This window comes from Oryctolagus cuniculus, chromosome 10 (assembly GCF_964237555.1).
Source record: "Oryctolagus cuniculus chromosome 10, mOryCun1.1, whole genome shotgun sequence".
In the NCBI taxonomy this organism is placed as follows: domain Eukaryota; kingdom Metazoa; phylum Chordata; class Mammalia; order Lagomorpha; family Leporidae; genus Oryctolagus; species Oryctolagus cuniculus.
This window is the reverse complement of record NC_091441.1, coordinates 46,468,896-46,496,853: the sequence shown is the minus strand read 5'-3', so window position 1 is coordinate 46,496,853 and position 27,958 is coordinate 46,468,896. Positions and strand designations below refer to the sequence as shown.

The window sequence follows — 27,958 nt, the reverse complement described above, 5'->3', positions numbered from 1 at the left end:
GTATTGGAGCCAACTGTAAATGGACTGTTGCTATGTTATAGCTCTACTCAGGGCTTTTCTGGACACAGTGGTGAAGGAAAATTATCCCAGTGGATAAAACCAAAGCAGTATAATTGGAGGAAGACCTGGCCTGAAGTACAGATATTCCTGAACTTCTAGACAGCGATTAAATGGCTAGGGTGGTTGGTTGGGATCCTCAAATAGATGAGATTAGTGCCAGAGTTGTGACACAGAGGGTTAAGTTGCTGTTTGTAATGCCAGCATCCCATATCAGAGTGCCAGTTGAGTCTAGGCTGCTCTGCTTCTGATCCAGCTTCCTACTAATGCACCTGGGAAAGCAGCAGAAAATGGTCTAAATATTTGAGCTCCTGCCACCCTTGTGGCATACTAGGATGAAGTTCCTGGCTCATCTATTTGACCTCGTCCAACCCTGGCCATTATGATTGTGGCTAATTTGGGGAGTGAACAGGCAGATGGAAATTTCTCTCTCTCTCTCTCTCTCTCTCTCTCTCTCTCTCTCTCTCTCTGCCACACACACACACACACACTCCACCCCACCTACTGCTGGTCTGCCTTTTAAATAAATAAATAAATAGAATATTAGGGAAATCTGAGAGAGTGATGGTGATAATAGTGGCAAAAATAAACAAGGATGTCTAGATCCATCTGCTAATATTAGTTCCACCTCATCATCTAAACGGTGTCCTTAGATAACATACTGTGTGCAAAGTGACCAACCTTTCAGTTGTCTTTTCTGTTCTGTGTCTATAACATTTCTCTATTTGAGAAGCAGTGTTGTTTAGACAATGTTGGAGAGTTGAAGTACTATTGTAGTCACTAAAGGCTCAATATGTATTATGATCTGAGAAGCATCCTTTGGTTCCTACCTGGCCTCTACCATAGGACATTGTATTTTAATTGGAAGTTGCTAAGGTCTACAAATGTTCATTGATTAATCAATGTCTTTAAAATATTTAATCTTCGGGGCTGGTGCTGTGGCTCAGCAGGTTAAAGCCTGAAGCACTGGCACCCCATATGAGCGCTGGTTCTAGTCCCGGCTGCTCCTCTTCCGATCCAGCTCTCTGCTATGGCTTGGGATAGCAGTGGAGGATGGCCCAAGTTCAGGAATATCTGTACTTCAGGCCAGGTCTTCCTCCAATTATACTGCTTTGGTTTTATCCACTGGGATAATTTTCCTTCACCACTGTGTCCAGAAAAGCCCTGAGTAGAGCTATAACATAGCAACAGTCCATTTACAGTTGGCTCCAAGGACCCCTGCACCCACGTGGGAGACCTGGAAGAAGCTCCTGGCTCCTGGCTTCGGATTGGCTCAGCTCTGGCCATTGAGGTCATCTGGGGAGTAAACCAGTGGATGGAAGACATCTCTCTCTCTCTCTCTGCCTCTCCTTCTCCTCTCTGTGTAACTCTGACTTTCAAGTAAATAAATAAATCTTTAAAAAATTTAATCTTCCAATTCAGGTAAAATCTGAGACTCTCAATTTATTATTCTACCTTTATTAGTAAAAATTATCAGTGATTGTATTTTTAACCTCATTAACTTGCTATATTTTATTGTTGTTGCTAATAAGATCTCTTTTCAATATCTATTGCATATGTTTATTTGAGTCTGTTCTTGAGTAAAGGTACCTAAGAGGTGTAAGTGGGAAATGAAATCTGGCCATAGTCTTACCACATCAAGCCATGAGGCCTGTGGTAAAGTTGTGTCTACCAGGAGAAGAGTTTCTTTTCCTGTTTCACACAAATGCACCTGAACATTATGTCCTCTGTGAGAGCTCATATTTGTGTATATATATATATATATATATATATATGTATATATATATATAAAATGCTATAATCTGGTAATGTTTATATTTTAAAATTTATTCATTTTACATATTTTTTCTTTTTCACTCGTTTATAAGGTTTTATTTATTTATTTATTTATTTAAAAGTCAGAGTGACAGAGAGAGAAGGGGAGAGAGGGAGAGAAAGAGATCGTCCATCTACCGATTCACTCCCAAAATGTCCACCACAGTCAGGGCTGGGCCAGGACAAAGCCAGGAGAGAGAAACTCTCTCAGCGTCTCCCACCTGGGTGGCAGGGAATCCAAACACTTGGGCCATTATCTGCTGTCTCCCAGAAATAGTAGTCGGAAGCTGGGCTGGAGGTGGTGGATGAGCTTGATTCCAGCTACTCAGATATGGGACACGAGCATCCCAGGCAATAGCTGAACACACTGCATCTCAAAATGTCTGCCCCTTTTTCATCCATTTTTAATTTTTTAAAGGTTTATTTATTTATTTGAGAGGCAGAGTTACAGAGAGAGGGAGAGAAAAAGAGAGGTTTTCCATCCTCTGGTTCACTCCCTAAATGGCAGCAGCGTCCGGAGCTGGGCCAATCCGAAGCCAGGAGCCAGGAGCTTCTCCCCGGTCTCCCACGTGGGTGCAGGGGCCCAACACTCAGGCCATCTTCCATTGCTTTCCTAGTCCGTTAGCAGGGAGCTTGATTGGAAAAGGAGCACTGGGACTCCAATCAGTGCCCACATGGGATACCAGTGTCGCAAGCCACAGTGCTGCGACTTCATCTATTTTTAACAAAAATGCTTTTAATTTTCTTTCTTCATTAAAACATAACACATTTGCTTCGAACAAAGTTCCACAGGGATGCAGAAATAGTAGCTGGTACTATTCGGTTTCTAGGTAACATTTTATCCACCAAGACCTTGTCCCTCACAGTTAACAACTTTAGGGCTACTCTCAAAACCTTATAAGGAAAACACAAGGATTTATCAAGAATGACTAAATCTACATTCTGTGATTGGAGCTGTAATCACTTGACTACAAATATTTGTATAAAATAAATTGCAAAGATGTGTTTCACAAAGATTCCTGTGAAGCATAATCAACCCTCCATCAATCATTTACTAATTTAACACCCAGCCATGCGTTGATTGCCATGTTATACAAAAATGGCAACAATTGTTCTCTCTTCCTTTTCCAATCCTTTCCAATTTCCTCTCTTTTCCTGTTTTAAGTCTTGTTTCACTTGTCAGGATAGTGTTAAGTAAAGTGAGATGAAGCATTCCTTCTTCTGCCTGTCGTCTGCACTCTTTACATGAACTTGGTCACCATGAGTGGCAAAATCCCAGAGATGAGCAAAAATTCTGTGTCTTGCACTCCAGTGGACAATCAGCTTGGCTATTTACCATCATCTGTGGCTCTAAGTGCTCAGCTCAGGACTCCTTGGGTACACCTACTACAATATTTCAGTTTCCACTCTCCAGTCATCACACTGAACTTTTGACTTTGCTGCTGTCATGCATAACCCAAGCTATCATCCTCCCATCTCTGAGACTGACCAGGGCATTACTGTGTCATGGTCAAGAGTGTCACACTGTGCTCCAGATCTGGCAGCCTTTCTTCACATCCATTTCTGCCATCCCGGCTCTACTTAGCTGTATTATCTTGAACAGGTAGATTAGTAAGCCCATGCCTCAATTTTCTTGTCTGTCTAAAAGCATAATAATAGTCTCTACCTGATAGGTTCTTGTGAGGCTTATGCGATAATGTGTGTGAAGCATGTAATTAGTGTGTGACATGTAGTATGTGCTCATTATTTATTATATACTAAATTGGGAAGGGAAAAAGAAGACCCACTCATTCCCAAGTCAGGACAACCTGCAGCTGTCTTTCCATGGTGTTCTTGGTGTTCCCATAGTCTGCTATGTGCATTTCTAAAACTCACCTGGGACCATTCTTTCTCATATATCAATGAGAACTCACAGTGTGCAGTTTTTTATAGTCTTTGTCCTTGGCCACAAACCACCCTACAGAAATGTATGGGCACATCAGGCCTCCCTGTAGGTTTAGAGACACGAGAGTGGATGTTAAGAGTTAGGAAGCAAGAACAACAAAATAAACCAAACCCATATAATTTTAGAAGTACATCCTAAAATCCTATCATTTACTCAACCACATAACAAATGTTTCTTAGTGGCTTCTGTCATTCTCAGCTCTGGCCCTTGCAACAGAACTTGAATTCCTTCTCATTTCTTATTCATTTCTCTTTTACTCTGGGTCCGACCTTTTTCTCTCTTCTACTCTAAATTTATGGTTATTTTTAAAGTAAAGTTGCAAGTGGTTTACGCATTTCATCATCCTTGTTTCCATCCAGTCCTCGCTTCATGAAGTCTTTACCTGTTTTCATCAACAAGCTTATCTAGGTATTTCCTAAAAAATGATTATTCCCATGGCCAGAGTTGTGGCATAGAGGGTAAAGCCACCTACCTGGGAGACCCACATAGAGTTCCAGATTCCTAGTTTCAGCCTGGCCCATCCCTGGTCATTGTGGCCATCTGGGGAACAAACCAGCAAATGGAAGATTTTCTCTCTCTCTCTTCCCCTCTCCCCTTCTCTGTTTCACTGTTTCTGTAACTCTTTCAAATAAATAAATACATCTTTTTAAAAAAATAACAATTCCCTCCTAAAACAAATCTCTGGTGCAAAATGCAAACATTACCTAACTATAGCTGTCAATCACCCATAGACAAGTTTAAGGTTGCTTGCTGGGTTGAGAAAACTGTTAATGTTAAGATAATGTACTTATATTCCTTGATTTAAAAAAACAATTATGTGGCATAGCGGGTAAAGCCACCTCCTGCAGTGCCAGCATCCTATAAGGGCGCTGGTTCGTGTCCCAGCTGCTCCACTTCCCATCCAGCTCTCCGCTATGGCCTGGGAAAGCAGTGGAAGATGACCCAAGTCCTTGGGCCCCTGCACCTGTGTGGGAGAACTAGAAGAAGTTCCTGGCTCCTGGTTTCAGATTGGCGCAGCTCTGGCAGTTGTGGCCAATTGAGGAGTGAACCAGTGAATAGAAGACTCTCTCTCTCTCTCCCTCTCTCCCTCTCTCTCTCTCTCTCTCTCTCCATCCCCCTGCCTCTCCTTCTCTGTGTAACTCAAATAAATGAATAAATCTTTTTTAAAAAACAATAATGCTATTAGGAATAGCTGCTCAATTGTGTCAAACAGACATCTTATGAAATACATTGATCCAAGAGACAGCGTCTTATTCCTACAGTTCTCCCATGTCTTCTTTAAATCAACTACTATATTTATTTCAGAATTCAATGTTTCCTAAACAATGAAAAAAAAATCTTTGCTTTCCTAAATCCAAAACTCAAAACCTTGCTCAAGTTTCAAATCGATTTTTTTCCTTTTTTAGTAGTATTAATATAAAGGGAACAGATTTCATGAATTCGATAGATACAATTCTAAGGATAAGTATACTGCCTGCCCTTCCCCTCTCTCTGCCTGCAACCCCCTTCTTATTTCTTCTTTTCCCTTTAGTTTTGCAAAGACATAATTTCAATCCACTATATAATCACAGGTTTAATTCACCCCTAACCACAATATTCAACAAGTAAAAAGTAGGGAGATCACAGTTTCACAGGAGCATAAATAAGGGCTAAAACCAGTATCATGTCACATGATGTCCTTTTCATTCCTATCTTGTTTTTGTATCCTATATTAACAGCCACATATCAGAGAAAACATATGATATTTGTCTTTCTGTGACTGCATAATGATTTCCAGTTGTATCCATTTTGTTGCAAAAGACAGGATTTCTTCCTTTTTTATGGTTGAGTAGTATTCCATAGAGTATAATACCACATTTTCTTTATCCAGTCATTAGTTGGTGGACATCTGGGTTGATTCCATATCTTAACTATTGTAAATTGAACTGCAATAAACATAAGAGTACAGATAACTCTTTCATATGTTGATTTCACTTCCCTTGGGTAAATTCCCAGGGGTGGGATGGTGGGGTCATGTGCACACCAAGTTTATAAACCTAGATGATAAGTCCACTTGTTTAGACACACAAAAAAAGTAATGTTTATAGAGCTTTGTATTCATTCTTAATACTATTCTATGTGTTTTATATTGGTGAATTTATTTACTTCTTGTAAGATGGGAATTGTTGTGAGGAGTGAATAAAATAACTGGCATAGTCACTGATGCTATTGTTATTGGTTTTTTAAAAGATTTATTTATTTATTTATTTATTTGAAAGGCACAAATGGGGGGAGATAGAGACATATATATGTATAATATATAATATGTAATATATATGTATAATATTATATATATATATATAGAGAGAGAGAGAGAGAGAGCTTCCATCTTCTGGTTCACTCCTCAAATGGTTGCAACAGCCAGAACTGGGCCAAGCTGAAGCCAGGAGCTTCTTCTGGATCTCCCACGTGGGTGCAGGGGCCCAAGCACTTGGGAATCCTCTGGTGCTTTCCCAGGCGCCTTAGCAGGGAGCTGGATCAGAAGTGGAGCAGCCAGGAAGTAAATTGGCATCCAGATGGGATGATGGCGTTGCAGGTGGAGGCTTAACCTTCTATGCCACAGCTATGGCCCTTATTTTTTATCTTTTTATTTTTTTTATTTTTATTTTTATTTTTTTTTGCTTATTACATTTCTTTTGCAATGGATGGAATTTTTCATCTTTTTTTGTTTGTTTATATATTTCTTTTTTTTTTTACTTTTATTTAATGAATATAAATTTCCAAAGTACGACTTATGGATTACAATGGCTTCCCCCCATACCGTCCTTCCCACCCACAACCCTCCCCTTTCCCACTCCCTCTCCCCTTCCATTCACATCAAGATTCATTTTCGATTATCTTAATATACAGAAGATCAGCTTAGTATACATCAAGTATGGATTTCAACAGTTTGCTCCCACACAGAAACATAAAGTGAAAAATAATAGATGATTTTCTTTTAAATGATGATGAAATCAGAGCAGACCTATTGTCATGTTTAATCCCAGTGAGAGTCAAGTTGGGAATTGATAATTTCTTTCTTTTTTTTTTTTTTTTTTTTACAGAGGATCAGTTTAGTATGCATTAAGTAAGGATTTCAACAGTTTGCACCCCCATAGAAACACAAAGTGAAATATATTGTTTGAGTACTCGTTAGAGCATTAAATCTCAATGTACAGCACATTAAGGATAGAGATCCTACATGAGGATATTTTTTATCTTTTTATAAACAAAAAAGATAAGACATAATAAAATTATAAAAACCTAAGACACAAAGTGACTGTCTAAAAACACATAAGTAGCTGAAGCTAGAGGTGGTGATGGATCCAGGGAGTCTGTCTTCAATCACTGAAAAAATCTTCTCTGACAAATAGCAAAATATTTGATGGAGAATATATTTAAAAGTACCCTCTGAAAATTAAAACACCCTCTGAGAAAGGGACTCCTAAACTCCTAGAAAAATAAAGACAGATAGTGCAATATGAATAATTTGTGGGATAAAGAATATGTTTGGATGAGAAATTGAAAACACAGGAAATCAAATGTCAAAACAACAAAATTTTTTGTTTTGGTTCTATTTGTATCTTTCCACCACCCTGGAGAAGGCTATGAGAAACCTCACATATTTCTACTTCTGCTACACTTACCTTAAATTCTCAGCCCTTGTTCTAGTCCTTAATACTTGGGAGTGTTTCTCAGAGTGGCATCTGGATTAACAGCATTGGGAAACACCCAGGTGCTAGAGAAACCTGAAATTCCTGACCTCATTCCAGACCAGAAGAATCTGTTTTGGGATTGGGAAAGGAGCAAGAGTAGGGAAACTGCATGCTTAGCAAGCCCAGCTGGTCGCATTTATGCACATTGAAGTTGGCAAACCACTGCTATGCAACTTCCTGTGAATTTTCTGTTCTGGTTTTCAGTAGTGAAAAAACTGCAAAGTGATTCTATTTACCCGAATTCCACAGGCCTGGGTACCAGAAAACAAGCAGAATGAGCTTACTTTAAAGTATAAGTTTTCTTTGATGTGTCAAACATGTTGGAAAACTCAAAAATCTCTTTTCCTGTGAATGAGAACCAAAGTTACACCTCAAGAAGATTGGTACAACTAACCTAACAGTAATGAATCTATCAGCAGAGAACAATCCAAAATAAATGATCCATTAGTCTTCTTTGCAATGTCTTCTGCTACTATTTCTAGGTGCTCCGAAGTAAATTTCCTTACTTATACAAGAAATATTTGTGTAAGCATCTCATTGTACACACTTGTAGCCAAGTATTACATTTTTAAGTAGGCTTTCTGATTTAATACATACTTTCCAAAGCCAAACCATTAAAAAAATGTTCATAGTATGAATATTTGTTACTTAGTTAAGTGATGTTATATTTCTACTACTTATAGCAACTGGACTCTTTGGAACATCTGAAATATAACTGAGCCTAAAGAATGCTATGCTCTCAAATTTATAAGTCAATTGGAATTATGGAAAAGAGGCAAATTGAATAGTTACATCATTTTTCACAGTGAATTTTATAGTATTATTAACTTTTAATTTCATAAAAATTAATTTATGTGAAAAGTTCAACTTCCTTTTCCTATTATTTAACATGAAAAGATAGTCATAATCCATTTTAAGACTTATTTTAAGATTTAGAGAAATAGGCCAAGATTCTACTGATCTAGAATTATCAAATCTGGAATCATTTTTGGAAAAGATTGACAAATTTAGGGCCTAAAGCTTGATAGTTGGCTCTTCCAAGGCATAAAAGAGGACAAGTTTCTACCTGTTTCACTGGTGATTAATCCCAACTCACAATATGATTCAATCTGTCTATGCATGGAGACCAAGTTTTAGTTTCTTGTTAAGTAATCATCACACAGAGTATTTCTCACTATGGGTTGATAAAACATTTGTTGATCCAGAATAATGAAAGTCATTGGAAGATACCAGGAAGTGGGTGTTTGAGGTTCATCTCCTTGTATGGTGTTTGAGAGGAGAGTTTATAACCCCAAAGTTACACTCCTAGGGTCTATTTATTATAATAATACATTATAATATCATATTATCTCTCATCAGGGATCTCAAAGGGATTCTACAAACAGTAATTTCACCTTTTCCTGAGGTATGTAGGCATAGCCATTCCAGAGGACTGGGAAGAGGGTTAGAGAACAGTCCCAACCTGTTCAACCCTTGAGAGACTGAACCAGTCGGAGGCCAAACATGAGCCAGTTCTATGAGTAGCAAGCATAATGCCATCTAGGACCAAAGTTCACAACAACTAGAGTTGAGTTACAGAAATCATCTTCCATTTCTAATTTTATTAGGAATCAAGCAAACTGGGGGTAAAAATATGTCCCTTATAATGGAAAGGTGAGTATTTGGCCTGATGGGTAAGACACTGATTCAGATGGCACATCCCACATTGGAGTGTTGGTTTGATGCCACGTTCCAGCTTTCAAGTCCATGCAGATTCTGGGAAGCAAGGATGATGGCTCAAGCAATTGTATTCCTGCTTTCCAGGTAGGAGACCTGGATTGAGGTCCCAGTTCTCACCTGTGCCCAGGCCAGCTCTGGCTACTGCAGGCATTTAGGAAGTTCACCAGTGAGTGGGAGTACTGTCTGTAGCTCTACCTCCTTCTCTTCTTCTCAAATAAAACATTATTTTTTTAAATGAGAAAAATTGTTGAATGGGAGGTGATAAAGGATATTTTTTCATACTGTGTATAGACTGGAGCCAGGCAAGTTAGAAACAAAAGATACAATGACTGTAATCAAATCTCTAAGCTAAAGTGCTCCTAGATATGACCTCCTGGTGGCTTAGGAATGACTTTAAGTTTGGTGACCAAAGGCCTGGATTTGCCCAGTCTCAGTTTACATCTTTTCCTAGGACACAATAACATTGGTTGTTATTCTCAAATGTGTCCTGGATTGGGTGAGAGTATCTAAGATCAGCTTAAGTGCATATTCTACACTTGAAGACCTTTCTTCAAAAGGAGAGAAATAGCCACAACAGGTGAAGAGAAAACGCTCAGCTCTGCTTATCCTCTCTAAGCCTCAAGTTTCTCATAAGGTGTAGAGGTAATGATACCCACTTAAGAGCCTTGTTAGGAGGATTAAATACAGTGAGGCATGAAGAGTCTCCAGTCCTCACTGCCCACACAGGACCTGGAACATGGTGAACTCCATTTGTCTCCCCTTTTCCTGTATCACACAGAAAGAAACTTCTAGCACAGACTGTCCCAAAGAAATGTAGGGGAGTTAGGGCATCTTCTTTACCTTAGGGAGCATCAGTCCACACGAATTTCCACATACTTCCAGGAAGCCTCAGAAACCTAACCACGCATTTTTTGGAGTTATAAATGAGAAGACAGGAGCGTGGCTCCTTCTGACAGGATATCAGCTGTGTGACCACCCCAGGGTCTGCAGATGGTAGTCACCCAAGTACCAGATGGAGCCAAACCTTCTGTTTAGATTACTCTCAATTAAATACAAGGAATAACCTTCTAATTGGCTGTCTAGGATGCAAAGAGGGGCACACAAGTTACTGAGCTCCTTACCTTTAGTCAAGTCAAATATAAGTGGGTTAATAGTTTCACTTCAGATGGATGGTTAGCCTAGTACCAGTAAGCTTCTTCCTTGTTTTTTCCTTGTGTCAAGCAATTTGGTATTGTATAGTTCTGATGTTTTCCAGAAAAATAGGTCCAGCCTATATATTTCTCCTTTTCTGAACTCTTAATGAAATGTATTATTTAGTTCTTGTGTTTTCTGATGGTGTTATGTATGTCGATCTGAAGAGACTATGCCCTGCACTCATTCTGACTATTCCGCAATTCCTATCTCAAATGCTGAGCAGACAGTGGGTGTTCAATAAGTATATAGTGACTAGAAAGGCACACACATTCCTAAAGATTTTTCCCATGGCTGTCACAGATACAAATTGGTACTATGATCAGCATCATCTGTGGCCATAGAACATATTATTCATGTCTTCCTATGATGCAAGAAGCATGACATTCAGCACACTCTAAAAATGTATCGGTCCTTTGATTGTGACTCAAACTCCTGACTATGGAGACTGAAACTAGAAAAGGCTGTGTCCACAAGGCTGATATGAATAAGGACATAGTCTACCTAAACACTGCTACTAAAATATAAAAATACTTTACGTGGTTGACAACTAAACTATAAAAATACACCAAAACAATTATAATGGCTGTTCAGAACATAATAGCTTTTTTTCTTGAAAGCTTGGAAATGTTTAATATGGCTATGTCAAATGTAAACCAAAACTTCAAGATCATAAATAGCATGGGATGAAATTTATGGACTCGGTTAAGGACACCAATCATTTCAGATCAGTTAGAAGTTTTTGTTCATTTAATTGAGCTCCAGAGAAAATCTTTTAAATTGAAGAAATGCTTAACACAGGTACTTTCAGAACTTAAAACCATATGAATAATAAATTTAGCTTACTGTGAAATGTTTTAAAAGTTATTCACTTTTATTGGTATTTTTACATAAAATACAGTATTAAATTTAATCTATAAGAAATGTAAGTGTGCAAGTACCTACATTTGTACAAAGCCATAAATATAAAATATCATATAACTATTAGGATCTGCTGTTTTCTCTATAATTTTTTAGCTTAATCCAAATTTTCTAAGTTGTTGTCTTGGTTTTCCATTTTTCCAAAAAATAACCAGTAATGAAAACTTTATGTGAGAATACTTAGTAATGAAATCACCTCTGCCGTCTTCCACTTCCCAACAAGTACCTTGTGTGTGAAGGGCAAGCATTGTGGACTTCCCCTAAACGGTATTTCAAAATCTAGAGAATTTTGAAGTTTTTTTTACAATTAAAACTATTTTGTTTGCAAGTTATAGGAAGTTGGTCCATGGGATCTGAGTCTAAAAGGAAAAAAATTGGAGCAGGAGGGTCACAGGATAATAAAAAAGAGATGCCAATATTACGAGGAAGACAACATCTTGTCCTTTAATCGTGCCCTTTCACCTCTACTCTCTTCTTCAGCAGATTGTCTTGTGCTTTCACCAGCAGAGAAGTGAAGCTTTTTTCTTTTAATCTCCATTTTAGTTAACATTAGCAAAGAGACCCACACAGTCTTGTACAGTTATTTTTCAGTCCTGTGTTCACCGCTGTGACCCAACAGGAGAAATGTTATGATTAAGAGCTTTCCCTGAAGCCGGCGCTGCGGCTCACTATGCTAATCCTCCGCCTTGCGGCGCCGGCACACCGGGTTCTAGTCCCGGTTGGGGCACCGAATTCTGTCCCAGTTGCCCCTCTTCCAGGCCAGCTCTCTGCTGTGGCCCGGGGGGGGGGGGGGGCAGTGGAGGATGGCCCAGGTGCATGGGCCCTGCACCCCATGGGAGACCAGGATAAATACCTGGCTCCTGCCATCAGATCAGCGCGGTGCGCCAGCCACAGTGCGCTGGCCGCGGCGGCCATTGGAGGGTGAACCAACGGCAAAAGGAAGACCTTTCTCTCTGTCTCTCTCTCTCTCACTGTCCACTCTGCCTGTCAAAAAAAAAAAAAAAAAAAAAAAAAAAGCTTTCCCTGAAAATATGGAGCTAAAGGAGCTTCCAGAGGAAGGAGAGTGCTGCTCTTGGGAGAATCAAAGCATGTTATAGAAAGAACATTTTGGTTATCCACTAGGACTAATGGATGTCCTTGGGAGCCCGGGTGTCAGGCTCTGGCTTATTTTGGATATCAGAAACATCTTTTCTTGGCCTTTTAATTATGTTGCTTGTTGGAGTGATGAGCAAGGGAACAGTTAAGAGGAGAATGGAAAAGGTCTTGGAACATGGGGGTTATAAAATCTTATAAGAAAAGTACCTTCTATGTACCAAAATTGGCCTGTGACTTTGATAGATATCCATAAGGCAGTGATTGCTATTTGATCAATAACATGACCCAAAAATGCTGTGGTCTCTCTTTTTATATTATTGTTGAGTGCCAATAAACCATAGAGATCCTAAGTAACTAAAAGAATATATTTAGTCCTCATCTATTCCTATTGGGTATTTATTCAAGCTTTAATCAAAACACTGAGTTTCCATTTTTAAAATATTCCAACATTCATTTTGGTCATGGAGTCCATTGTAAATTGCTCCATAAAAAGTCAATGCACATGCTTTTTAATAACAGCAAAGTCACAAATGTTCTCTTACTCTATGCCATAAATAAAATAGTGACAAACGAGAACATGGAAAGAAACAACTCAAAATTAAACATTATTAAGATTTCCCCAAGCTAAATTTGTATCATTGTATGATAGCTGGGTACTTTAGCTACCTAGGAAAAGTAAACAGGTGCCTGCTCAACACCCAGTATTTCTTACACACTGGCACATATACACTACATCAAAAACATCTGGAGAGGTTTTTTTTTTTTTTTTTTTGAAAGCTTTATTTATTTACTTGAGAAGTAGAGTTAGAGAGAGAGAGAGAGAGAGAGAGGGAGAAACAGAAAGAGAAGTCTATAATCTGCTTCACTCCCCAACGACGACAACAGCCAATCTGAAGCCAGGAGCCAGGAGCTTCTTTCAGGTCTTCCACGTGGGTGCAGGGGCCCAAGCACAGGGCCATCTTCTACTGCTTCCCCAGGCCATAGCAGAGAGCTGGATCAGAAGTGGAGCAGCCAGAATCCAAACTAGCACCCATATGGAATGCCAGTGCTACAAGCACAGGCTTAACCTACTCCACCATAGTGCCAGCCCCATCTGGAGATTTTTAGGTATGCTGATGTTGAGTCCAACCCAGCCGGATTCTTAGTCAATAGGTCTGTCTTGGCTCTTTTAACTGTTTTGCTTTGTTGATTTGTTTTTAAATGTCCCAGGTGACTCAGATGCACAGCCATGTTGGGAAACTGCTTTTTAACTAAAATGCCTAATCTTTCTATGGCTTTTATTAACAATACTTGGCAATGTATATTCATCATATAATTCATAAAATTCTGAAAATTCAGAGTACAAGTAGAGGAGACTGAATTTTGTTATACCATACTGACCCAATTTCAACCAAATACACAAAGTGCATACAGTCTTTATTTTCATCTATAAAATGAGATAAGATGATGTGTAAAATTCCTGTCAGCCATAAGTATATTTAACATATGTAATGAAATGAGTAGAAATGCTCATTATCATTTTCATCAAAAGAATAAGGGTCACAGAAATAAACATATACATATATGTGTTGATAAAAAAAATAGAATATATTCCAGGAGTAGAGTATATCTGGGACTCAAATCCAGTCACTCCAGCATGGGATGCTGGTGTCCCAAGCCGTGTCTTAACTGGTAGGCCAAATGCCCACCACAAGAACTAATCTGTTTTATTAATGGCCTTTTGATATGTTCTATTTTTTATCAATATATATGTATATGCTTATTTATGTGATCCTTATACTTTTGATGAAAATGATAATAAACATTTCTACTCACATTTCATTCTCACATCAAATTTAGGGAATTACATAGGTTAACTAAGAACCGACTTATTTTATTTACTCAGACAAGCACTCAGACACTCACAGATAAATCTACGTGAAAGGCCAGCTTAGTCAATCATAATTTAATCCCTGCCTTGGTCAGCATTTTCATACAAATCTCTTTCCAATCCAGAATAATCATGGTGACATGTCTAGAAAGTAGTTTTCAGTGTGCTGAGCTTGGGCAAAGAACAGTTTCCAGGGTGGGTGGGGTGAATTTTTTTTTCGTGTGTTATCACGCCTCTGATTAGGACGCTGTGAGTCACTGTGTGTTTGGCATACTCTCAACTGAAACATACCTTTGCTTTTCTCCGGGTTGGTCTCTCCCTCACTTATCATCATGGGAAAAAGAAAAAATTAATGAATGATAGATTAAGATATTACTTCTCAAAAGAAGATCCTGCTGTGAAAGTGCAGGCTAAGGCTAACGTCCCAGAACCTCACACTGATTAGGTTGTCCTCAACCTTAAAAATATTATCCGTAATACAAGTCTCCAAATTGTTTGCATTGTTTGCTGATTTTATTATTCTTAAACTTTAGTTTATGTGTATTCATTTTTGTCCTATTAGAACATGGCTGTAAATTAGTGATCCATCAGTGATTGCTAGAATTCTGGGTGGCATGATTACAATTCATTTCTTAAAGTTTTGAGATTATCTTTATCTCTAATCTCTCTCATACCCTGAAAAATCCACGGCAATATCATGTTTCCATTCCTCTCCTAGTTAATTTTACTATGGAGGCATGAGTACTGAACCCATGATGGAGAAGAAAGAGGAGAATTATCCAAGTGTTTTATTTAGGATAAATAGCTTCACCCAAGTAAATTCTACAAGGCACTGCTAACGTTGTCTTCAATTTTCATTTACTAAAGTGAGAGCCCAAGTCACCTCCTTGTGAGTCACCCAGCAAAAATCAGATTCCTATTGCAAATTTACCTTCGGACCTTGGCACTAAATTGCCTTCAATAAGACAACCCACCCCCTGATGCTGCGGGACAGATCAAAGATTCCCTCACATAATGTCAGAGCAGCTGCACTACCACCACCTCTTCAAGTCCAGATATCTTTCTGCTCTGAAGAGTTCAGAAATCCGACACTGACTTTTAGATTTATGACGCAGATAGCACTTAATTTGCTTCCAAGACACTAGCTGATGGCTGATTCTTCATCGATGGTCACCTTCATTATGAAGCTTGCAAAGAGCTGAGACTTCCAGAGCTGTCATGTCAAAGAAATAGGCTACTTCTCTCACCTACAAAAAATAACTCATTGGCACATGCCAAAACGACTTAGTTATGGAGCTTGGAATGTTTGATAAAATAAAAAAAGCCCACTTACTAAATGTATTTCAAATTGCAAAAACCCTTCCCAAATGAAAGCTCTTAGACCATTTAAAATGATCTGGCCATGTATAAAATGCATTACTTAGGTGTATAGGGACTATTTATGTGGACAAATGTGTGTTGGATTTCTGGCCCCAGCTAAGGCACACTTTATAAAGATGAAGCAATGATCAGACTGCCACAGCAATCTTGACATTGCTCCCAGGTGCCCTGGTGGTGCTGGCTCCCGAGTACTCCTTCATGTCAAGTTCTCCACCCTGGCACCCAAGCCCACAGATCTTCCTTGTTGAGACTTGCCCCATTGGTCTTCTGAGGTCAGACCAAACCCAGGTAAAAGTCATGATTGCTAGCTAAAACAATCAAAAAGAACTTGACTGCATTTTGCAACTTGTCAGCTGGGCAATGCTGGTGGTTTAATGATTATAATTGTGGTATCCCAACATGCTTTCCTAGAGATCGGTATACATATCCAAAACCTTGGTACTCTATTAGCTTCTTCAAAGCTTAAACCTTCACCAGATTCAGGAAGTCCCTGATTGTGAGAGTTTTGTTTGTTTTATCTTTGACTCATTCCTCAGCAGGAAAAAAAAAAAAAAAAACTTCCTTATTGCCTCTTTGAAGAAATGCACCTTATTTGAGGATGTCTGATGTTATTAAAATGCAAAATACACAGGAACAGAAGCCGGTGTTAAACCTTTCTCTGTCAGTGACTTTTCACTTCAGTATTTGAGGAAGTTTCTGGATCTGAGTCATGGGTGCTCTGTGTGTGAGAAAGTAAGCATCCTATCAAAGAAGCACACCTTACATAAACATTTTTCAGTTTAAAATGAAAACAAAGAAGTATGTTTTTGTATAATTCTTATCTCAGCAAGTTTTCTCTTGTTCACACAGGCAATTTATAGAGACCACTATGCTATGAATATCCTTATTCTACTTGAACTGTCTTCTTGCAGGTAGTTCTTGTGAAATTCTTTGAAAACTGAAATGGGAAAGATTGGCAATATTGGGTGGGCTGGAAATAGAGAGCAATAGAGAAGGAGAGACAGGACACAGAGAGGTCCTCCATCTTCTGGTTCACTCCCCGGTTGGCCGCAACAGCCAGAGCTGTGCCAATCTGAAGCCAGGAGCCAGGAGCTTTTTCTGGGTCTCCCACTTGGGTGCAGGGGCCCAAGGACTTGGGCCAACTTTTACTGCTTTCCCAGGCCATAGCAGAAAGCTGGATCAGAAGAAGAGCAGCCAGGACTAGAACCGGCACCCATATGGGATGCCAGCACTGCAGGCAGTGGCTTTACCGACTATGCCACGGCGCCAGCCCCTAACATGATGTTTTGATGTCTATGCACATTGTGGAATGGCTAAATCAAGCTATTTAAGATGTGCATCATCTCTCATACTTTGTTTTCATGCTGAAAACATTTAAAGTCTTTTCTGTCAGCATTTTCAAGTGCTCAACACATTACTAGTAACTGTAGTCGCCATGATGTACAATAGATTTCTTCAATAATTTCCTCCTATCTGAGTATGTGTGCGCTTTGACCAGCATTTCTCCAGTCACTCCACCCTCTAGCCTCTGATAATCACCATTTTATTCCCTATTTCCTTGAGTTTTACCTTTTCTATACTCCATGTGTTAATGAAACCATGCAGTGTTTATCTCTCTATATCTGGCTTATGTCACTTATTATAATGTCCACCAGCTTTATACATACAACAAAGACAGGATTTCCTTCTTTTTCATGGCTGAATAGTAGTTCATTGTATGCATAAGAAAGTTCATGGGAAATGCAGACTGTGAAAAAACTTATGCATGAATTTCAAAATTTTTTGCGCCAAAATAAATTTACCCTTTAATTCCACTTTTCCACATACTTTTCAAATCACCCTCACATGTATTACATTTTCTTTATCCATTCATCTGCTGATAGACATTTAGGTTGATCTCATTTCCTGGCTATTGTAAGTAGTATCATGATAAATAAGAGACAGCAGATACCTTTGCAACACACTGACTTCATATTCTTCTGATTCCTAATAGTGGAATTGTCAAAGCATATATAGTTTTAATTTTTTGAGGAACTTCCATACTGTTCTCCATAATGGCTATACTAATTTTCATTCCCACCAACAGGGTATAAAGGTTCCATTTTCTCCAGATCTTCACCAAAGTTCCCATCTTTTGAAGTTTTGGGAACAGTCATTCCAGCAGTGAGCTGTTATCTCATTGTAGTAGTGATCTGCATTCCCTGACCATTAGTGATGCTGAGCATTTTCTTAAATGTCTATTGACTATTTCTATTTCTTCTTTTGACACATCTATTCAGATCCTTTGTCGTTTTTATGAGAGCTAGTTATTTTTTTCTATTTTTTTTAAAGATTTATTTATTTAAAACTCAGAGTTACAGAGAGAGAGAGAGTGAGAGAGAGATCTCCTATCCCCTGGTTCACTCCCAGATGGCCTCAACAGTCAGGGCTGGGCTAAGCCAAAGCCAGTAACGAGGAGCTTTATCCAGGTCTCCCCCATGAGCAGAAGGGGCCCAAATACCTTGACCATCTTCTGCTGCTTTTCCCAGGCCATTAGCAGGGCACTAGATCAGAAGTGGAGCAGCCAGGACTCGAACCAGAACCCACATGGGATGCCGGCATTACAGGCAGCAGTTTAACCCACTACACCACAATGCCAGCCCCATTTTTTTCTATTTATTTCTATTTAATAAAAATTTTCAATATTAGTCCCTTATCAGATGTAGGGTTTGCAAATGTATTTCTCCACCTCATATGTTGTTTATTTTGTTAATTGTTTCCTTTGCTGTGCAGAGCGTGTTAGTTTGAAGGAATCTCAGTTTTGTTTACTCTTGCTTTGGTTGCCTCTGTTACTCAGGTCATAATCAAAAGTTCTTTACCCAGGCCAATGTTATGAAGCTTTTCTCATGTTTTCTTCTAGAAGCTATACAGGTGCAGACCTTACATTTGAGACTTATAATCCATTTTGAGTTGCCTTTGTGGATGGTGTGTGATGAGGGTCTTAAATACATCCTTCTGCATGTGGACATCCAGTTTTCTCAGTACAATTTATTGAAGAAACTATTCTTTTCCTATCACATGTTCGTGGCATCTTTTTTGCAAATCAATTGATTATTAAAATATTCATTTTTATTTAATTTCATCTTTTGTGAAAGAAATCAAAGATAAAAAGCATGCATGTCAATAATATAAATAGAATGCTGTAGTGTCACTTTTTAAACTTGCTATCTTTCAAAAGTAAATAGGATTGTAAAGATGGCAAACATGCTTATGTATATTTTACAGATAGATTATTAAGTGTCAGTAACCAGTCAATGATTCTGAATCAATGGGCCAGATGTGAGATACAAGTTGATTTCATATGTAAATATGTTGTTTATTTTTTGAATAAAGTATTATTTTAATCTATCCATAATAGATAAATTGAATATTTCACCTAGCTTTATATTAAAAATATCTCAGTAAAGGATGTATTTCCTATGCACTCAATATTGAGTTAAGCAGTTTGATATAACATCATGATTTAATTATCAGAAGGTCTCAGTAAAGTTTTTAACAATTATTTAATACAAGGAACCTGAAATGCAGAATGGTGAAGTAACTTTCTTATTTCATCTAGTTATTACAAGATAAAGCCAAAATTCAAACCCAGATAGTCTGCTCCTGTAGTTCTGAATTCTGATAGTGTTTATATTGCTGATAGCCTGCTTTCCTTAGAAACACACTGGTACTTATTTGAATAAAACAGGCACAGTCTGCTGTGTGGAATATTAAGCTGAGGCTCAGATACGAGGGCTCAGTTAGCACAAACGCAGTTGCTACATCCTTGGTGTGTTAGAAAGATCAGGATTGCTTCACCCAATCTGACTGTCACCAACTCTCTTTGAAATTTAGAGCCAGCTGCTTAACTATTCTGTGCCTCAAATTCCTTTCTGTAAAATGGAAACAAGGATGAAGGACACTCTGACACACTGATTCAATCAATGCTTGTATCTCTCTGTTCTGATATTCTAAAGGCCTAAACCTGCTGGCTTCTAAGATAGAAATGAAATTTAATACCTGCTTTACTTAACATGGGCCTCAGACATTGGAAATTTTAATATTTTGCATATATTGTTGTAAAAATAAGCTTTGCTCCAATTGCATTACCTACAAATAAGAAAAACTGTATTTGGGAAGAAAAACATTCTTTAGCCATAAGTTACTTTCATCAGTGTCATAATAATTTGTCTTGAAAAATATTTCTGAATATAATCATATGTAGATCAAATACAATGTTCATATAATTTATACTTAGAAGACGATTGTATTCTCGTTCTCTTTTTGAAAATAAAATGATCCCCTTGCCACATTATATTGTTTTTCAAATAAACACATCCGATCAAGCTGTTTACTTCTAGCATATTACTGTAATAACCTATAAACAGGAGCCATCTACTGACACATTTAGTATTGCTCATAGTTCATAAACTGGTGCAAACAGAACTTGCAAAAATAATTATCAATCAAAAATGAGAAATGTAGAGATAATGATTTGCATGATTGTAATATTATGACTAATTACAATCTACTGGCAAGCTTTGCTCATAAACTCCATTTTCTTCCTGTAAAACTGGCTCCACAAATTGTAGAAGCATATTGCTATGCATATATCTATTCATCCCACAAGTAGTTTTAGAAAGCCTGCTCTGCTGTGTGTCAGGCACCCACACCATGGAAAACAGGAGACAAATGATCCCTGCTTTTAGGAACGGGGTCTTGCAAGAGAGGGCAGATAAGTAAACCCATTATAGTGTGTGCACAGCACCTGGCAGGAAATGGGACGTTGGCTTGGGAACACACCAAGGACACAAGACCACTGCTCTGTGGTGATGGGTAAGGAAGACAGGCTGTTGGGAGTGACCTTCAAGCTACTCTCTGAAGGACAAGAGCTACCAAGTAAGGGGGAGATCAGACTGGTTAAAAGGCCGGAGAGTATTTTCAAACGAGAAAACAGCCTGCACAAAACTCTAAGGAGGAAGACATGGGTGCATATAAGAAACCAAGAAGAGTTTAATCATGCCTCTGCAGGGAATTTGCAGTAGGGAAGAAGAAATGAGGATTAAAGAGCTTTGAAAAAGAATCAGCTTGTGTAGTGTTTTGCTATTAATACTAAAATCTTGGGTTCTCTTCTAAGACCACAGAGTTCCAACCAGTATGGCAACATAACAGGAGTGGCGGAGTTATTTAGAAACCATCAATGTCCACATGTTGTCAAATTTGTTAGACTATATTATGCTTCTATATAGATAGAGGCTTCACAAAACTGCCTGGCATCCTTGCCTTTGTCCATTTTTGTTGGAAGACATACATCACAGTCACTATATAGCCATTTCACAGGTAAAAAATCGACAATGGTACATTTTTGGAACAATTACAGATGATGGCAAGAAAAGCCTCATCACCTTTAACACCATCATTCCCATACTTGCTCCCACCTTTCGCTGTAACTGTCATACACATGTCTTCAGAAGCACTCTCCTCTCTGCAGGTGAAGCAGGGGAATTGTCTTGAAATTTCAGTGCCACAGCATTGAGAGGATCTGGAAAACACTTCTAAAGCCACAATGACTGTCCCCAGTCCAGCCTCATCACACCATTTCATAGAGGTAGGCTATGTGGTGCTTTGCACTGTGAAAGAGGGCACTGGACTGGATAAATGCTGAAGGATGGACTTGATTCCCACGTTGTTATGTCTCTGCATTGTGTATGGTAAGGACACTGGGATCGGAAACCATAAGACTTGGTCTTTAGTGTTAGCTGTGCTACCTACAAAGTCACCTAACCACTGTAGCCTCTTTCCCTTCCTCTGTGAAACCAGAATCACATTCCTGCTTCAATATAAGGATATAAGGATAAGGAAAGTAACTGTGTGAGAAAAAGCACCTAATGTAAAACTTCAGGAGTAACAGCTGTACTTTATTAAGTATCTACTATGTGCTGGCCGCGCTGCATATCAGGATCTTTGACACTTCTCTGATAGGTATTGCTTTTTGCTTCATACAAGTGGGAAAGCTAAGGACTAAAGAGGTTAAATAGCATACCCAAGGCTCCACAGCTAAGTGACAGAACTGGTGTTCAAACCCAGTTCTAGTTCATACCAAAGTCACAAATGGTTTTTGTTCAATGGGTCTCTTTCCCCTTCCTTTCCATTGCTTACACACCAACCATAGAGTGCTATAGGTTATAATTTAACATCATGAATCAAAACATACTTTTATCAGAAAAACCCAAATACATATTTATGTATGTATCATGCACATCATTTCATGAGCAACACATTTTTGCAATATAATTAATTCAAGTAATAATTCTGTCCCACCCTGATATTATGTTTGTCCCATTCCCGATACCATCTCCACGTTGCAGAGGTGTGCAATCCTACTTGTGCTTGCTCAAGCGAAACAGAGTCAGTTACTCCTTACCACTCACTCCTTCAGCAGCAAAAGCCATCCAACAGTCAGGGATGAGTAATGGAGTGACTAAAACCAACATAGAAAGACAGCAGGGCCCTTTTAGTAAAGCTACAATATAAAGGAAGGCACTCAAGCCAACTTCAGCAACTGCAAATGATTTACTGGGTGAGCCACACCCCACCTGGCCCAGCAATTTCCCATTTGTCCCTTCCCAATCCTGCCCATCCCATGTCTCCACCCTCCTGCTGCCTGCCCTTCCCAGGCCCCTCCCTCCTTTTACGATGACCGCACCTCTCCAGCTAACAGCTCACACACCACACCCTGTCTACAGTGCTAGCTCTGGCTCCAGTTGATCCTCTTTGTCCGCAACTCTCAATCCCATGCCTCGTATCTTAATGGAGCTTCTCATTAATGTGCCCTCCTTGACTCCTCTACAGGCAAATCTCACCTGTATTCCTTAGCCAGTCTTCTTGCATGTCCCTTTGCATTTTATGAAGCCTGCCTATGTTGTTTCAGATCATAACCAAGTCTGTGACCTGCAGACCAGGCTGAGTAAGCTTCCTGGCAGACTATTCTCAAAGGCAAGTTGTCTTGATGACGATTACCCTCCAATGGACTGCTACTCAGGTGAGCTCCCCAAGTCACCAGGCAACACCTTGTATAAATGCTACATGATGTCCATTCTAGTGTAAACAGTTGCCAATTAATGATTAACAACGAGGATATGCTTATTTCCTTATAGTAGTCATAATAATAACAATAATAAACATAATAACTTCCATTAATTGGCCTAGCACCTGCTGTGTGGCAGATACCCTTCTGGCATTAGCATTAGCTCTCAATCCTCATAAAAGCCCTCTGTATGGAAGTATTTTTTTAAGATTTATTTATTTGTTTGAAAGGAGGTGTTACAGAGAGGGAGAGGCAGAGGCAGAGAGAGAGAAGTCCTCTGTCTGCTGATTTTCTCCCTAGATGGCCACAATGGCAAGGGCTGCACCAGACTGAAGCCAGGAGACAGGAACTTCATCTGGGTCTTCCACATGAACACAGGAACTCAAACACATGAACGCAGGAGCTCAAACACTTTGGCCATCTTCCTCTCTTTTCCCAGGCATACTAGCAGGGGGCCGGATCAGAAGTGGAGCAGCTGGGACTTGAACTGGCGTCCATATGGGATGCCAATGCTGCAGGCAGCAGCTTAACCCACTAAGGCACAGCACTGGCCCCAGGGATATAATTTTTATGAAATTTTTATTTATTTTCATTTGAAAAGCAGAGACACAGAGAGTTCTTCCATCAACTGGATCACTCTCTAAATGCTTACAACAACGGGGACTTGGCCAGGACAAAGCAAGAAGGCCAGAAATCATTCTGGCACTCCCACGTAGTTGGCAGAGACCCAAGTATTTGAGCTGTCATCTGATGTCCAGGGTGCTCATTAGCAGGAAGCTGGACTGGAAGTGGAGGAGCAGTGATTTGAACCAAGCGCTCTGATATACAATGTGGATGCCTCAGCCACTGTGGCATCTCAGCCTCTATGCTAAATGTCCGTCCTCTTTAGATATGTAAGTTTAACACAATGTACAAATTAAAGCAAAAAAGACATTTGTTTATTATCATATGATATTAAGTACCAGAGACAAATTACAAACCCAGTCTCTCTATGCTTCCAGATGCCTCCAACATCTGATCTTCCATCTGTTCCTATAACTGCTGTTCCTACATCACAAAGATTAGAAACCTCATGGGCACTGGTGGTTCCTCCTTATCCATCACTCTCCTTAAACAATTCCTGGCTACAAGTCCAGATTCTTTCTCTATCACACATTTTCATTCCTCTCTTTTTCCTTTTCCCAGTGCAAAGTTGAGCCTGCATTACCTTCCTCCTAAACCATCACAGTTACTTTCTGACCTATCACAATGTACTCTCTCACCTTCCCTCCAAATCTGGTCTTCACACTGCTTTGTTTCTCCTATTTTGAAAAAAAATTACTGTTTCCACTGTCAATTGAGTAAGGGAAACTTATCACCCTGGTATTAAAAAAATCCTTTATAAAAGGAGACCTGTTCTATAGGCTGTCTTATTTACTTCAAGTGGTCATAAAACATCCCAAAGGAGGTTGAAGAAGAGACACCGGTGACAAAAAGGGATTTAAGATCAGGATTAAAACATTCAAAAGGGTGGTGGAGGGGTCCTGGACAGGAAACCAGAGCAGAGTTTCTTTCAGGGAATGAGAAATTTGGAGAGCCAGAAACATTGTAGATACATCAAGAGTGTTCAGGAAGAATAGATTCATTCAGTAGAGGCTCATGCTGCAGATATAGGAGTGATACAATTTAATGGCAAATATGGATTCTAGTGACAGAAGTAGGAATTGGCTTTGAGTCTAAGTGAAGTATGGTGCACCTGTAACACAAAGAGGAAACAGTAAAGACACCTTTTGACCTAGAAAAACAAGAATTCTGGTTTGGACATGTAACTCAAATCCAATTTATACTTAATCTTGAGATGACAGGTTTTGGTGGTACTGACATGACCTAGTATGCTATTAAATAAATTAAGCAAATGTAAATTCTGCCATAATCATCCAAGAGTTGTTTCATTTTTAAAAACTGCACTTTGTTTCAAAAAATTAAGTCTCAGATGTTGCATAAAAAGAAAATGGAGTTATGCTTCCAATAGTAAAAACTTCATTGGCATATTTAGAATCCTTTTTATAGTTTATTTCTATGATTTCCTTTGGCTTTAAATAATAACAAAATCAACTTCTCCCTCACTCTTAGCTTATTAATAATATTAGTACATTATGAATGTTGGGGGGGGTTAATCTTCTCCATATTTAAAATTGAAATCATAGCTGGCGCCGTGACTCAATAGGCTAATCCTCCTCCTGCGGCACCAGCACACCAGGTTCCAGTCCCAGTCGGGGCACCGGATTCTGTCCCGGTTGCTCCTCTTCCTGTACAGCTCTCTGCTTTGGCCTGGGAGTGCAGTGGAAGATGGCCCAAGTGCTTGGGCCCTGCACCCACATGGGAGACCAGGAGAAGCACCTGGCTCCTTCCTGGCTTCAGATCAGCGTGGTGCGCCGGCCGCAGCGCACCGGTTCACTGAGGGGTGAACCAACGGAAAAAGGAAGACCTTTCTCTCTGTCTCTCTCTCTCACTGTCTAACTCTGCCTGTCAAAAAAATAAAAAATAAAAAAATTGAAATCATGCATTAATATCTGTACATTGAACTTAAGTTAGTTACTAGAAGTATTTCAGGACAATGAATCAATGACAGCAGAGTAACTCAATTCACAAGTAATGAGTCCTAAAATAAACACTTGTTGAAAATGACTTTAGGGGCCAGTGTTGTGGTTTAGTGGGTAAAGTCACCACATGTGATTTCATCATCCCATATGGGTTGTCGATTCAAGTCCTGGCTGCTCCACTTCCAATCCAGTTCCCTGCTAATGGCCTTGGAAAAGCACTGGAAGGTGATCCAAGTGTTTGGGCCCCTGCCATCCACGTGGGAGACCCTGATGATGTTCCTGGATCTTGTCTTTAGCCTGGCTCACTCAGCCCTGGCCATTGTGGCCTTCTGGGGAATGCACCCACAAATGGAAGATTCCCCCCCCACCCCGCTGACTCTCAGGAACTCTGTCAAATAAATAAATAAACCTTTAGAAAAAGAAAAGAAAAAGAAAGAGACTCCAACAGTGCTTAAAGTTTCTATTTGTTTTATTCATTATTCTTGTGTATGTACAATGTTCAAATAATTGAGGATATAGGTCAAAGGATTTTTAGAAATGTGAATAAAGATGATGAGAACTATAAATTGCCTCCATTAGTCCTTTGGAGAATAGGACAATATGGATTGAACAGTTTAGCCCTGTAATTATGAACATTATTTAGTTGGGAATAGTTGCTTGGCTCATCCTTAGGGAAAGACAGCATGTCTCCAGCATCCCTCATGGCTCTTTGGCACACCCAGAAGCATTCTTTAATGAATGAACAACCTGATGCTTCCCAACATGATGGAGAGAGAGTGACAAGGGGTATTTATGGAGAAGAAAGAAAGGACTGTTAACCAAAATGTCAAGTAGTGAAGAAGCAATTATCCTTTACATTATTAAATATTAAAATGCATACTATTTTGAATCTGGCTGGGTCACAAAAGAGAGAAACTCATGCAAGTTCTAATTTAGTGCTCTCTGTAATGAAAACTTGTTTGAGAAAGTGATTTCTTGTGATTTAATCCTAGAATCATTTATGCATTTAAAGTGTAAGAAAAATTAAAATTATAGTATTTTTACTAAATATTGCCAACCCTAAAAACTACTCCAATTCAAAACGTTGTGAACAGTGACACAAGCAACTTACATTTTAATGGGCTTTTTAACTTTTTTTTTTCCCCCACAGTGTCTTGGCTTTCCATGCCTGAAATACTCTCATGGGCTTTTCAGCCAGATCCAAATGCCGTAAGGGCTAATTCTGAGACCAGAGTGCTGTTTAGGACACCTGCCCTTCTATGAGTCTGCTGTGTATCCCGCTTCCCATGTTGGATCATTCTCTCCCTTTTTAATTCTATCAGTTATTATTAGCAGACACTGGTCTTGTTTATGTGATCCCTTTGACTCTCAGTCCTACCATTATGATCAATTGTGAACAGAAATTGATCACTTGGACTAGTGAGATGGAATTGGTACATGCCACCTTGATGGGATTGAATTGGAATCCCTGGCACATTTCTAACTCTACCATTTGGGGCAAGTCAGCTTGAGCATGTCCCAAATTGTACATCTCTTCCCTCTCTTATTCCCACTCTTATATTTAACAGGGATCATTTTTCAGTTAAGTTTCAACACTTGTTTGTTTATTCAACACGAGAGACACTCATTTTTTCCAAATAATAAGGTTAATTGTGTATTAATTACAGAGTTCAACCAATAGTATTAAGTAGAACAAAAAAAAAAATACTAAAAGGGATGAAGCATTAAGTTGTTCATCAACAGTCAGGGCACAGGCTGATCAAGTTACTGTTTCTCGTAGTGTCCATTTCACTTCAATAGGTTTCCTTTTTGGTGCTTGGTTAGGTATCACTGATCAGGGAGAACATATGTTTTTTGTCCTTTTGAGACTGGCTTAGTTCACTTGGCATGATGTTTTCCAGATTCCTCCATTTTGTTGCAAATGACCGGATTTCATTGTTTTTGACTGCTGTATGGTATTCTATAGAGTACATGTCCCATAATTTCTTTATCCAGTCTACTGTTGATGGGCATTTGTGTTGATTGCAGGTCTTAGCTATTGTGAATTGAGCTGCACTAAACATTAAGGTGAAGACCGCTTTTTTGTTTGCCAATTTAATTTCCTTTGGGTACATTCCAAAGAGTGGGATGGCTGGGTTGTATGGTAAGGTTATATTTGGGTTTCTGAGGAATCTCCAGACTGACTTCCATAGTGGCTTGACCAGTTTGCATTCCCACCAACAGTGGGTTAGTGTCCCTTTTCCCCCACATCCTCTCCAGCATCTGTTGTTAGTTGATTTCTGAATGTGAGTCATTCTAACCAGGGTGAGGTGAAACCTCATTGTGGTTTTGATTTGCATTTCCCTGATGGCTAGTGATCCTGAACATTTTTTCATGAGTCTGGTGGCCAATTGGATTTCCTCTTTTGAAAAATGTCTATTGAGGTCCTTGGCCCATCTCTTAAGTGGGTTGTTTGTTTTGTTGTTGTGGAGTTTCTTGATCTCTTTGTAGATTCTGGTTATTAACCCTTTATCTGTTGCATAGTTTGCAAATATTTTTTCCCAT

The 27,958-nt window shown here is 39.1% G+C and overlaps 1 long non-coding RNA gene across 1 annotated transcript in view; it reads left to right on the top strand.

The window, feature by feature from the left end:
- LOC108177138 (uncharacterized) overlaps nucleotides 1–27,958 on the top strand; it is a 58,166-nt gene that overhangs the window by 10,523 nt on the left and 19,685 nt on the right. The window contains exon 2 of the long non-coding RNA XR_001793939.3: nucleotides 22,677–22,787. This is a non-coding gene — a long non-coding RNA (uncharacterized lncRNA). The remainder of the gene's footprint in view (nucleotides 1–22,676; nucleotides 22,788–27,958) is intronic.